We start from the raw sequence: 13506 nt of genomic DNA, 5'->3' as shown, positions 1-13506 counted from the left end.
AATTCTAAAATTTGTTTAGAACAACAAAGACCCTGAATAGCCAAAACAATCTTGAGAAAAAAGAGCAAAGTAGGGGGCATCACACTTACTGATTTCAAACTATACTACAAAGCAATAGTAATCAAAGCAGTATGGTGTTAGCATAAAAAAAGACACATAGATCAATGGAATAAAATAGAGAGCCCAGAAATAAACCCAAGTTTAATGGTTAATTAATTTTTGACAAAGGAGCCAATAATATACAATAGGGAAAGAATAGTCTCTTAAATAAATGACGTTGAATAAAATGAACTGTCACATGCAAGTGCATAAAACTGTACCCTTATATTATACCATACATTAAAATCAACTCAAAATGGATTAAAGACTTAAATGTAAGACCTGAAATGGTAAAACTCCTAGAAAAAAACATAGGGCATAAGCTCCTTGATGTTCATTAGTCTTGGCAATGATTTTTTTGGATTTGATACCAAAAGCAAAGGCAATAAAAGCAAAATAAATGAGTAGGACTGCACCAAACTAAAAAGCTTCCACACAGCAAAGGATACCACCACTAAGATGAAAAGGCAACCTATGGAATGGGAGAAAATATTTGCAAACCACATATCCAATAAGGGGTCAATGTCCAAAATATATAAAGAACCCATACAACTCAATAGCAAAAACAACAAATAATTTAAAAACGGGCAAATAACCTGAATAGATATTATTCTAAAGAAGACATACAAATGACCAACATGTAGATGAAAAAAGATGTTAAACATCACTAATTATTAGGGAAATGCAAATCAAAAACACAATGAAATATCACCTCACGCTTGATAACATGTCTATTATCAAAAAGACAAAAGATAAATGCTGGCAAGGAAGTGAAGAAATGAGAACCCTTGTGCACTCATGGTGGAAATGTAAACTAGTATAGCCACTATGGAATTGAGTATGCAGGTTTCTCAAGAAATTAAAAATACAACTACCATCTGATCCAGAAATTCCACTTCTGAATATATCCAAAGGAAACAAAACCATTATCTCAAAGAGATATCTGTACGTCCATGTTCATTACAGCATTGTTTACAATAGTCAAGGTATGGAAACCTAAGTGTCTGTCAATGAATGAATAACTCAAGAAAATATATTTTTCTTGGAAATATATATATATATATATATATATATACATATATATATACACACACACACACATACACACAGAGTAATGCCTTGGTTTGTGAGCATAATTCGTTCTGGAAACAAACTACTCGTATTGTAAGACATCGCTCATTTACCAAGTTAAAATGTAATAGAAATGTCTGCTCGTCTTGTGGAACACTTGCAAACCAAGTTACTCACAATCCAAGGTTTTACCGTGTGTGTGTGTGTGTGTCTGTGTGTGCATGTAAATATATACTATAAATACAGAGGGTGCCAAAAAATGTATACACATTTTAAGAAAGGAAAAAACTGTATTAAAATTACACTGATGGTAACCTCTTTGAGTACCTCTTGCAATTGCAGAAGTCAAACGTGACTTGTATTCATCTTTTGTTATCATATATGTTGAGTATTACAATTTTAATACATTTTTTCCTTTCTTAAAATGTGTATATATTTTTTGGCACCCTCTGTGTATATAAACTATTATTATTCAGGCTTGAAAAGAGAGAATCTGTCATTTGTGACAACATGGATGAGCCTTGACAGTATTACGCTAAGTGAAATAAGTCAGACAGAGAGAGACAAATACTGCATATATTATATGTGGAATCAGAAAAGAAAAAGAAAAAGAGAAAAGGTAGAATTAATAAAAACAGAAAGTAAAAAGTGGTTTCCAGGCATTTAGGGGTGGGGAAAATAAAGAGAGGTTGGTGAAAGGGTATAAACTTTCCATTATAAGATAAAGTCTGAGAATCTAATGTATAACATGGTGTCTATAATTGATAGCACTGTATTGCATAATTGAAATTTGTTAAAAGAGTAGACCTTAAATGTTCTCACAATAAAGACAGAGGGTAAGTTTGTGGGTAATAGGTGTTAAAATTGACTCATTTGGAGGAATCCTTTATTGATGTATACATGTATCAAATCATCACATTGTACACTTTAAATATCTTATAATTTTTTGTCAATAATACCTGAATAAAGCTGAAAAATATAAAATAAAATACAAATTCTTGGTCCTCAACAAGATCTACTCTAAATCAGACTTCCAAAAATTAGAAAATCGTTGATTCAAAGTACATGCAAAACTTCTGGGAATTTTGAATATGCATTGCTATTTAAATCCAGAAATACAAATATACTACATCTCCAAAATTCTCAAAACCTATCAATCTAATAAGTCTCTTGAAATGTAAACTAAGCTGCTTAGGTATTACTCATTATTGGTGAACCCATGCAGGCTCCTCGTGACTATTCCTCCACAAACTATTCCTTTAATGACCTACTACAGAAGGTTTCCAGGTTATCCGCTTGCAGTCTTAAAACATATATTTTGTCTCCTTTGTAATGACTGAGTCAATAGTTTCCATTCAACAGTATAGCCTTTCTGCACAAATTTTCAAAATATTTCCAGCAGTAATTCTGATAGTTACTTCTGTGTCACAGGCTGCGATGCACCTTATGGAAGTCATTTCAAAGAGCTGGGCATGTTCTGCCTCTTAGCCATGGTTTTCCTATCCTTTCAAAACGATGGAGAGTTTAATAATGCTACTTTTAAAAAATAGTACTTTCTGGGGGCCGGCCAAGTGGCGCGATGGTTAAGAACTGGCTTGGGACACCAGAGGGCCCCGGTTCGGATCCCACATATGAGGGCCAGTGACACTGCCCTCCACAGCTAAGATGCTGAACAACAGCTCAACCTGGAGCTGGGCTGCCGTGAGTCACTGGCGACGGCGTAGGCTGCAGCCCCTGTGGCAGTGGGTTGCCATGGGCTACCATGTGTAGCCAGCAGCCAGCGTGAGCGGCCGTCCAGAAGCCGGCGACTGATCTGCCTCGCCCGGGAAGAGAGCAATGATGGTGCCAACTTGGGCCAGTGAAGCAACGTCCTCCACAACTAAACTGAAGAACAAAACGACAGCAACTTGTCTGTTCCCCTTCCCCCAATTCCCCAGCACTGTTCCCATGCCCCCCAATTCCCCATTCCCCAATAAAAATCTTTAAAAAAAATAGTACTTTCTTTTGACTAGAATCCATATTATTTTTTAAATGTCTATGTAAACTGTTTTATTCTTTATTTTTAAATATGTTTCTTCATGTAAAATAAGGAAAGAACTGGCAATTCAGACAAAAGCATAATCAGGAGTATAAATGTCACATACAGTGTGGAGAGATAAACGCTACATCTTAAACGCATGACTTCTTTTAGCCTATATAAGCTTAATTAGTTTGTTAGTTAAAAATTAAAAATAAAACTATTTCATGGGCAAAATGAGATCAGTGTTAGAATTAGAACACATATCTTCCGGTTCCTAATCCAGGACCCTGCCCACTTCACCATGTGGTTTCAATGCAGTATAATACTAGCATGACACACATTTCAGCATTTCATGTTAAAAAGATGGTATCAGATGACAGGGTTCAAAGCCACAGACTATCCTTTGGGCAAGTCCCTTATCCTCCCTAAAACTCAGTTTCCTCATCTTTAAGTATTCCACACCTTATATTCTCACTAGTTTTGTAAAATCAAATGAATTGTCACATATAGAGCTTAGCCCCTGTGTCCAGTAGTATTATTACTAGTCATATGATTTCCCCTTAACATGAGTAATAGAATAACAATGACAAAAATAATTCTTGGTGTAATGATATGGCCTAAAACAAGAAAACTTGTTCTATTTTCTGAAATCTTCATTCTAAATGAATTTAAATATGTCTATTTTTTCTATTTCTTTCATATCTAGTAAAATTTTGTGATATGGTATTAATATTTTGCATTTTGAACTAATCCAAAAGAGGATGCTTTAGAATTTAACTGAGATTAACATTAGTGTTGCCACTATCACAGGGATGGTAGAAAGTTATGATGTTACTAAAGACTCAGCTGGATTCCTGTCAGTGCTAATATACTTCAACTTCATCAGTTATTGGTGCAATTAAAAAGCCCTTTCGATATTTCCTCAAAAATCATACTTCTCCCAAATAATTCCTCTTGGTCATTCCATGGCATGTCTTTAGCCTGCTGACTTCATCAACTCATCAGGGAGAGCAGCTATAACCCTTCTCCCTGTCACATACCAAGTATGCCATCAGAATGCAGAGCTCCTGTGTTCTCTAAATAGGAATACAAAAGTTTACTTAGAAGAAAGAATTCCCCAGACCCTAGATAGGAGACACCCCAGTGGGTTTCCAATTATTACCTTATTTCATTTATTGTTTTTTCTAAATCCATCACTAAACTTTTTAAAACCAGCAGAATATGTGCTATATGATGTGGCTGAAGTGGGGACCCTAGTTGATGAGGAGTGTATTGCACAAATAATAATGGAGTCATCATTTCAAACAAAATTAAAACTCAGGCCTTGACACAAGGTAGTTTTGAATTTTAGTAATTAACTGTGATGAAACTATAAAAATCAGACATTTCTCTGTAGTACACTTTATATCTTCTTTAAAAATTCCCTCTTACCCATTGTGACAGGTCAGAAGACAAGTTTGAGGGTGCAGAGAACACATTAAATATAACAGTTGTCTGACTTCAAATAAAAATTATTTTGACTCAAAATTATTCAACAATAACGCTTCAAATGTGAGTAATCATTAAATCTATCAAAGTCACTGTTCAAGACTGAAATTTTTATCACTCTGTAGCAATAAAAGAAACTAAAGTTATTAGAAGGGACAATTAAAGTATTTGTTCTCTTTGGAGATATATAAATGTTGGTCAGTACATGCCAGTGGTCAAAAAGAGGTTAATGCCAGCTCTAGATTTATTCAAAAAAGGTGCATGTGAGGTTATAATGATTTAGATAGCATGGCAATAATTTCCAGTCATCCCCCAACTTCACCATTTTCTGAAACCTTAAGAAAGCTTTCTGATTCTTCCCATATATGCCACGTTCACAAAGGAGCAGAGTCTTTGAAAGAAAAACATTTTTTGGCTCTGTTAATGCTAGTATATTCTTCTAGCCCAGTACTCAGTGTTCAGGACTGGACAGGCAATTACATGCAAATTTGTTGGGAACTAGGAGGTTCATTTACTACATTCAACCCCATAGAGGAAGATCAATAGAAGTGCAAAACCTAATCCTAGATGAAAGCACCATGATCAGGTAATGGTTATAGAGCTAAGGCCCTCAGAAAAATGTTGGGAATCAAAGGGCATGCTACAGAAAAGCATTATGCATACTGCTTTTTTGAACCATATGGGAAAGACAACAGACAAAGTGAACCAAAGAGTTGGAACACAAGAAGGTAGACATGCAGTTCAACACAAATTGTTAGGGTTTTTGAAAAGATATGAATGAAGATTGGACCAATTAAAAATGGCTGCCTCGAAAACCTTTTGTTAGCTATGTAAAGAATTGTGGTGTGCAAACCTCTGCTCAAACTTAAACCATGCAAGCCATGCTTGCATTTAACTCTTAAGAAAAAGAGAAACTCTTTACTGCTAGTTTTCTGGTCTTTAATTTTTATGGGGGGTTTTTTCCTGATGTTTTCCCCTACCCAAGGCCACATACCCTGTTGATATTTAACAAAAGTTACTGAATATTTCTCAATGAAAATTTAGAATGTATAAGAGTTATTGTTGATTTCGTGGAAGAAAGATAATGAGAATGAACAGAGTGGGAATTAGTACATGATGTAGAGGCTTGTGCTTGTTTTGACTGACTTAAATAATTTGAATATCACCACAGGGTATGAATGGATATGCAACCTGCATTATAAGGGGAAAATAAAAGTCTTTAAAGCATAATTAGTCTTTATCAATGCTGACTATCAATGTCTTCAGAAAGTATTGAGGGGATACTTGACCTGGTATGCAATGGACTTTCAGAGGATCCTTGGATGGTTTCCAAAGTTCCCATGCATCTACGATTAATAAAATTGCATGCATATTTTTACGTGCATGTACCCTGTTGCTATTTACTGGAGAAAGAAGTCTTTAATAAGATTCTTAGAGAGTTTTTGAAATAGAAATAAAATATCTAGAACCTTTAATAAACAAGAAAATTGGAGAGCAATTTCTGTGTCAGTCCATGTCCTCTAGGAAGCAGATGCCAAAACAGGATTAAGTATGCAAGGATTTTATTATATTAGGGGAAATACCTATGAAAGAAAATGGGAGAAGAGCATGGGAAGATAGGGAGAGCCATCAGACCAGGATACATGTCTGATCCCAAGAGAAGAGAGGAAAGGAAGCATCCTAGACTGCCCTGTGGTCTCAGAGAAGTTGGACAAGACTTCTTGGTAGGGGAGTTCTCAAACCAAAGCTGGTCATCAGTGGAATTCTGTGTCTCACAAAAGTGGGCCTGCCTTGGTCTCTCTGTCCTGCTCCATCTGGGAGAAGCCAGTGGGAAGGATGGTCTCAGCACAAACATGGCAGTGGATTTCACAGCCCAGCAGCTAGGGCCATTAGTTATTTTTGCCCACTGTGGTTGGAGGTCTACAAGGTACATGCTTGTGGCTGCCATACTTGAAGTCATGTTATTGGTTAAATCTGCTATCCAACTTGCTAAGAACTCTGTTCAAGAAATCAGACTGAATTCTGCAGTTTTGAATGAGTCACTTAACCTCAGCATGTTTCATTGTCTTGATCTGTATAATCCCAATTCGAAATTTATTTAGAGCTCTAATGCTTTAATTCATCCCAGACATACTGCCAGGTTTATGTCTTCATAGTTTAGATTGCTTTTATTCAAAAACAAAAACAAAAGATTTTTCTCTTTTTCCATAATTGTCTTTGAATTAGTCACAAATGAGAGTTCATTATGGGTAAGATACTATACTAGGCTCAGTATAGAGTATAATTAAATATAAGCTATTAATTGTGCAATCCCAGATTGGGCAGTTTAAAGTGAATGAAGAGGAGCGGAAATGAAAGCATGTCCAGTAGATAAAATTGCATAAGGAAATTTTAGCATCCACAACCTAAAAACATAATGTATATGCCTCAACATGATATTTTGGTGAATCACAATGTTATTTTGGAACACTTGTCATATTATATTGACAATAATATATATGAGGTACATCAAAAACTTCTTTGGGGGGGCCGGCCGAGTGGTGCAGTTGGTTAGAGCGTGAGCTCTGAGCAACAGGGTCGCCAGTTCGATTCCGACATAGGCCAGTGAGTTGCATCTGAACTGAGCTCCTGTTGAGCTGCCATTCGGTGGCCGGATGGCTCAACTGGTGAGAGCGCGTGCTCTTAACAATGAGACCGCGTGCTCTTAACAACAATGTTGCCAGTTTGACTCCTGCATGGGATGGTGGGCTGTGCCCCAGCCCACCCACCCCACAACTAGATTGAAAAGCGGTGACTGGGCTTGGAGCTAAGCTTGTGCCCTCCACAACTAAGACTGGAGGACACTTGACTTGGAGCTGACGGGTCCTAGAAAAACACAATGTTCCCCTTCCCCAATTCCCCAACACTCTTCCCTTCCCCAATTCCCCAATAAAATCTTTTAAAAAAAACCACATGTTTTTTTTTCTGGAGAAAAGCTTTTTGTTTTAGTGTCCTTGACCCAATTTTGATTTTGGAGATTATGATAGAATGTTAGATTTATGCTACTCAGTGGCTGCTATCAAAGACAGTTATTTCTATAAGAAAATAATGTAAAATCCTTGCTTAATTCTCCACACTGAAACTTAAAGAGGAGGAGAAAAAAGGAACTCCAAGAGTACCATAAATATGATTAGAAAGCAAATAACAAACTAGGAAAATATTTACAACACACATTGCAAATCCTTAATTTATAAAAAGCTTTCACAAATCAATAATTAAATGAACAACATATTCATTGAAAAATGGGCAAAATCATGAATATAAAATGTATAGAAGATATACATATATCATGTATGAAAATATCAACTTCAGTTATAATGATTGATATGTAAATTAAACAATAAGCTGCCATTTTCATTTATATAATTGATAATGCATAGAAAGGATAAATTCACCATTGGCAAAAGTATTGGGGAGCAGATCTCTCACGGAAATAATTTGCAATTTCTCTCAAAGCCAATATATTGCAATTTACTAAAGGCTTTTAGAAACATGCCTGCTTTTAACCCAGATTCTACTCTTGGAAATGTAACCTAAGGAAATATTATACATGAGTATATAATCCATAACAATATTCAGCAAAGGTATTCATAATTATAAATACATACAAAAAGACTTACTTAATGGCTTACTTAAGGATATTAACTAATTGGAATATTATGTAGCCATCAAAAATCATGTTTAGAAAAATTATTACCATATGGAAGTGTTCATGATAAGTTTCTAAGTGAAACGGAAGGTTTCATTTTTGTAATGTGTGTGTGTGTGTGAGTGTATATATGTGTACTCAGACTTACATACACAATATTGATTTTGCAGGGCAGTTCCAAGATGAGGACAATTCGATGGCAGCAGGCTTCTCTTGATTTTGATTTTAAATTCTGTTGTAAAATCAACAGCTCCATGCCTCTTACTTGAAAAATATGGATTACCAGACCATAGACATTTTGACAACACACCAGCACTTATCTCACTTGAGTCTGAATAACATGTGGGCAGGAATATTACTGTGATGCTTCAGTCATGACTTAACCTCAAACAAATGCCAGCCTAATAGTTATGAAACAGATTATGGGGGATGACCTAAAATGAACTCTTAGAAAAAAGGACCTAATAAGACTTGGCAAAGTACAGAAAGAGAGGGCCAGCCTTGTAGTCAACAGATCCTAGTCTGACCTAGTTCTGCAACCCCTACGTATGGGCCCAGAATAAGTTTCTTTACCTCTCTAGGCTTTAGTTGGCTGCCTGGTGAAATAAAGATACTACTCTTCTCAGAGAATTCTTGCAAAGACTAGAGGCGATGATTGTAAAATTCCTCACCCTCCTTGTATCTGGCATAGGGTGGGTGTCCCTACAGCACTGGTGATTTTTATCATCACCAAGGTCCCTCCACATTTAAAAATAGGAATCAGTGCTGCTAAATTCCTAAGGGAGCCACAATACCTTACGAATGACTCAGCTCTGTTCAGCCAGACTTAAAGGAGAATTCACAAGGTAAATACACACCTGGATGCTTACTCTGCCTCAGGAAGACTAACTTTAAAAGTAAAATCTCAAAATCCATTTGTGGCCCTATAAGACTGACTTAGTTATATTTATCATTAGTTACTTGGTGTTTGATTGGAATGCTATAATACATATCCTATGAATCTCATCTAGACCAGTTTTTCTTCATATTGTTTTCAGAACAATCCTCTGATGGCCCACCATTGCCTGTATGATAATAATAGTAACTGCTATAATTTATTAAGCAATTACTATGTGCCAGGACCTTAGATAGATCCTCTAACTGCAAAATTTTATCTACAAAACCCCTGCAAAGTACATACCACTCTCATTAAAAAAGTGGGGAAATGGTGCCTAAGGGATTCAAAATCTTAATGCCAGTGACAATTGTGAAATAGTCTTGAAGATATCATGACCAACCCAGTCCTCTTGATGCATAGAGAAAAACATTTTGTGGGGAAACCTAGATATAAATGGCTCTAAATTAAAAAAATAACTCAAAAATATCAAACTCGGAATTTGAAGATGTTTTTGGAATCCCTTCATCAATATAGTTTATTTCTATTTTCCTTTTTATGAATGTATAAGAGTAATGTGATTAAAACATCTGTATCTGAATAAGTCTAAAAGAGTTCTTTCAAGCAGTATGAAATAAAAATTCTTAAGTAATATATACACATCCAGTCAGGTTTTAATTAACAGCATTTTTTTTTCTGTCTTGGTCCATAATACAATGATATATCTTATAATGAATGGTGTTTTAGAGTCAATTAAATAAAGTACTAACTGAAGAATACTTTTAAATGCTTTTCTTATCAAAATAGATGGCAAACCTGTTAATAACAGTCATCCATCAGCTGGTAAACAGAATAATGCAGAAATGATATAGTATGATTATCCATCATTACAGCAGCAGTGGACTATTCCTCTAGCCCCAAGAGGAGTAAACCCAAAAGAATTTACTCTAAAGTATCTAAGGTGAGAAATCAATTCTCTTGTAGCAAACTACTTACTGGTATGAGGTAAATGAACTCTTCCCAACACCATTTAATAAATCGCTTCTTACAGAGCACTAAATTGTACCCTGGTGTTCTGAAAAGTCAACTTTCCACACAGGAGAATTTTTCTCCTATAGGGTATTTTATTCCTCTTACCTCACATTGATCATGTAGGGGTAAAGAAGTCCTATGGATTACTGTGGCAACTTTAAAATTTTGCCATTTAAAGGAATTACATGATGAGGTTCATATCAAAAATGAATTCAATACTGTTAGGGATCTTGGTAGAATATTTTTCAGGCAATAATTTCAGGGTTTGGTTTTTCTTTTTAAGGGAAAAAAATGGTAGGTTTATGGTTTAAGAGGTTTTCACTCTAGTTTCCTATAGGTTCTCTGTTTTAATGTTTGATTACCTCTCTTCCTTCTGTTGCTAAGCAGATGGGACATGTTGCTATGTGACATTTTACACAACCACTTTTATGCAGTTTCAACGGAAATGATCAGAGGTCATGAAAACATAATCAGACACATTGAAAACTGGAGCACTTGCCTTTTTGTTCCGGGAAAACTACAGAGAATGTTCCAAAAAAATGTTTCTTAGAAAATAATGATAATGATCATGATAATAATAATAATAATAATAGTAATATATTTATTAAATAAATTTTCTTATATTTTATCTCACTGGAGATTCACAAAAACCCAATGAAATGTTAAAGAAAAGTATCAGCTTCATCACCATCATCATTATCATATTTCAGGTAAGAAAAACGAAATTATGAAAGGTCAGATCAGATGATAAATGCAAAGCAGTGATGGGAAATGAGGTTTTTCATTTGACTTCCCTCCCAGGAAATAACAAAATACTCTCTAAAGCCTATGGAAGCTGGAAGTTGTACTCTAGTAATAAAAGCTAATTTGAAGTATATTTTTACTTCTCACAGCTCTATACGCTAACTTTGTATAATACAGTTATTATTATATAAGCACAAAATAAATATGTAAAAGTAAAATTTACATAATTAAAATAACAATGTAGATAGCAATCAATTATCTGATACTAAGTTCTGCTAGGTACCCAAATAAATGCAGTCCCTACACCAGCCCACATAATCCCCACAGCACCATAAGTATTATGAAGAATCCAAGGCTTGGAAAGTAAATAACATGCCAAGGTCAATCATTTAGTACATAGTCGAGCAGGATTAAAACTCACATGCATCCAACTTCCAAACCCACACCTAACTGTTACACTGTTCTGTCCTAGCATCCAGCTCTTTCAGATTTTTCAGAAGATTCCTTTTCCATTGTATGACAGGTTGCTTTTCCATGATTCCAGTTTTGATTAATGTTTTTATTCTCAAGGAACATAGCGAAACTTAGTTTGAAAGGCCATAAAAGGTTTGCACTTGGAAGGCATGGTAAAATAGCTGGGTGATCGAAAACTGAATGGCAACTATCGTACAATGACAATAATGTGGTGCATGTGTGTGATTAATTGCTCTATATACACAAAATAGAGAAAAGCCAGAGTCCAGGTACACAGTGCACTACGACAAGCCCTGCAACAGGGATCAGAAGCTTGGTCTTTAGTCCATTTTTTAAAATAACTTTTTAAATATTGACTGCAAAGGAACATTTATAAATATTTGTGGTACAAAGAATCACAGTAAAATGAAGACCTATAAATTCACCATTCAGTTCAAAGAAGTAGAGCGTTACTGTTATCTGTGGAGACCCCTTTTCTCTTCCTCCAAAACTACTCTCCTGAATTTCATGTTTATCATTCTCTTTGTATCTTGGTAGTTTTACTATACATTTGAATACCTAAATATTGTATTGCTTAGTTGTGCATATTTTGGAACATGGGGTTTTCTTGTATTTGTCTGTAGTCTCATGTGACTTGCTTGTTTCACTCGACATTACATTTCCATACTACATTGTAGCTGCAGCTCGTTCCTTGTAATCCTTGTACATATATGGGTACATTTGTCCTTTGTATGATTATATCACAACGTATTTATCCAGGCTAATTTTAATGGGCATTTCTATTGCTTCGCTTTTTTTGCTAGTATAAAAATTACTACTCTGAAGATTTTTTATCTTTATTCTGGTGCACAAATTTTTCTTCGATATATTTCTGCAAGTAGACTGGCTGGCTTACAGAATATGCATATCGTCAACTTTACTAGATAATGCCCTATGGTTTCCAAGGTGCTTGTACAAATGTACACTCCTCCTGCAGTGTGTAAATGTTATGGTTTCTCCATAGACTTTCCAAAATTGTTTTTGTTAGCCTCTTAATTTTTGCCTGTCTGCTAAGTGTGAAATGATAGTTAATTGTGGTGTTAATTGACATTTCCTTGAAACTAATCAGGTTGAGCATCTTTTAATTTGTTTGTAGACCATTCACGTTTTTTTCTGTGAAGTACCTGTTCAAGACTTTTGTTTATTTCTGTACCAGGTTGTTTCCCTTTTTCATTCTGATTTGTATGTATTTTTTTATGTATTCTGAATACAAATCTATTCTTAGCTCTATGTGCTACATATCTTCTCTCAATCAGAGGCTTATATTTTCACATTCTCTAGGAGGTGTTTTTATGAACAAAAGTTCCAAATTTTACTGAAATCAAACTTTTTTATAGTTTGTGCTTTTGCTTCTTTTTAAAGAAATGTGTTCCTACAATAAGATAATAAAGATAATTTCTGACATTATCTTCTAAAAATTTCACAGTGTTGCCTTGCACCTTAGATCTTCAATCAGCTTGAAACAGATAGCTGTGTATAGTGTAAAATGTGAAGTCTAATTTCATTATATTACTATATGGATGTGGTTCTAGTGTTATTTGTGGAAAAGTTTACATTTTCCTTGGTGCCCTCCAGTAGCAATGGGGTCTAAAATCAAATTTCCATATGTGTGAGGGTCTGTTTAAGGGCTCTGTGTTCAACAGCATTATGTTCTTTGTTAGTCCATTTGTCAATATCATATTGTCTTAATTATTCTGTTTATACTAATTCTTGGTATCTGGCAAGATAAAGTTTCTTCACCTAAGTTTTCTGTTCTTCATCAGTTCTGGGCTCTGCTTGGCTTTTGATTTTTTCCATGTAAATTTTAGGATCAACTTACAAAGCATCACAAAGAAAATTATGTTGTGATATTTACTGGAATTGCTTTTAATCTACACAGAATTTTGCCAAAATTTAAGTCTTTATGACATCAAACCTTTATTCCACAAGTATCATATGGTCCTCCATTTACCTAGAGCTTTTCCAATTGTTTCCATA

Source organism: Hipposideros armiger, unplaced genomic scaffold (genome assembly GCF_001890085.2).
Source record: "Hipposideros armiger isolate ML-2016 unplaced genomic scaffold, ASM189008v1 scaffold_50, whole genome shotgun sequence".
In the NCBI taxonomy this organism is placed as follows: Eukaryota; Metazoa; Chordata; class Mammalia; order Chiroptera; family Hipposideridae; genus Hipposideros; species Hipposideros armiger.
This window is presented reverse-complemented; position numbering follows the sequence as displayed.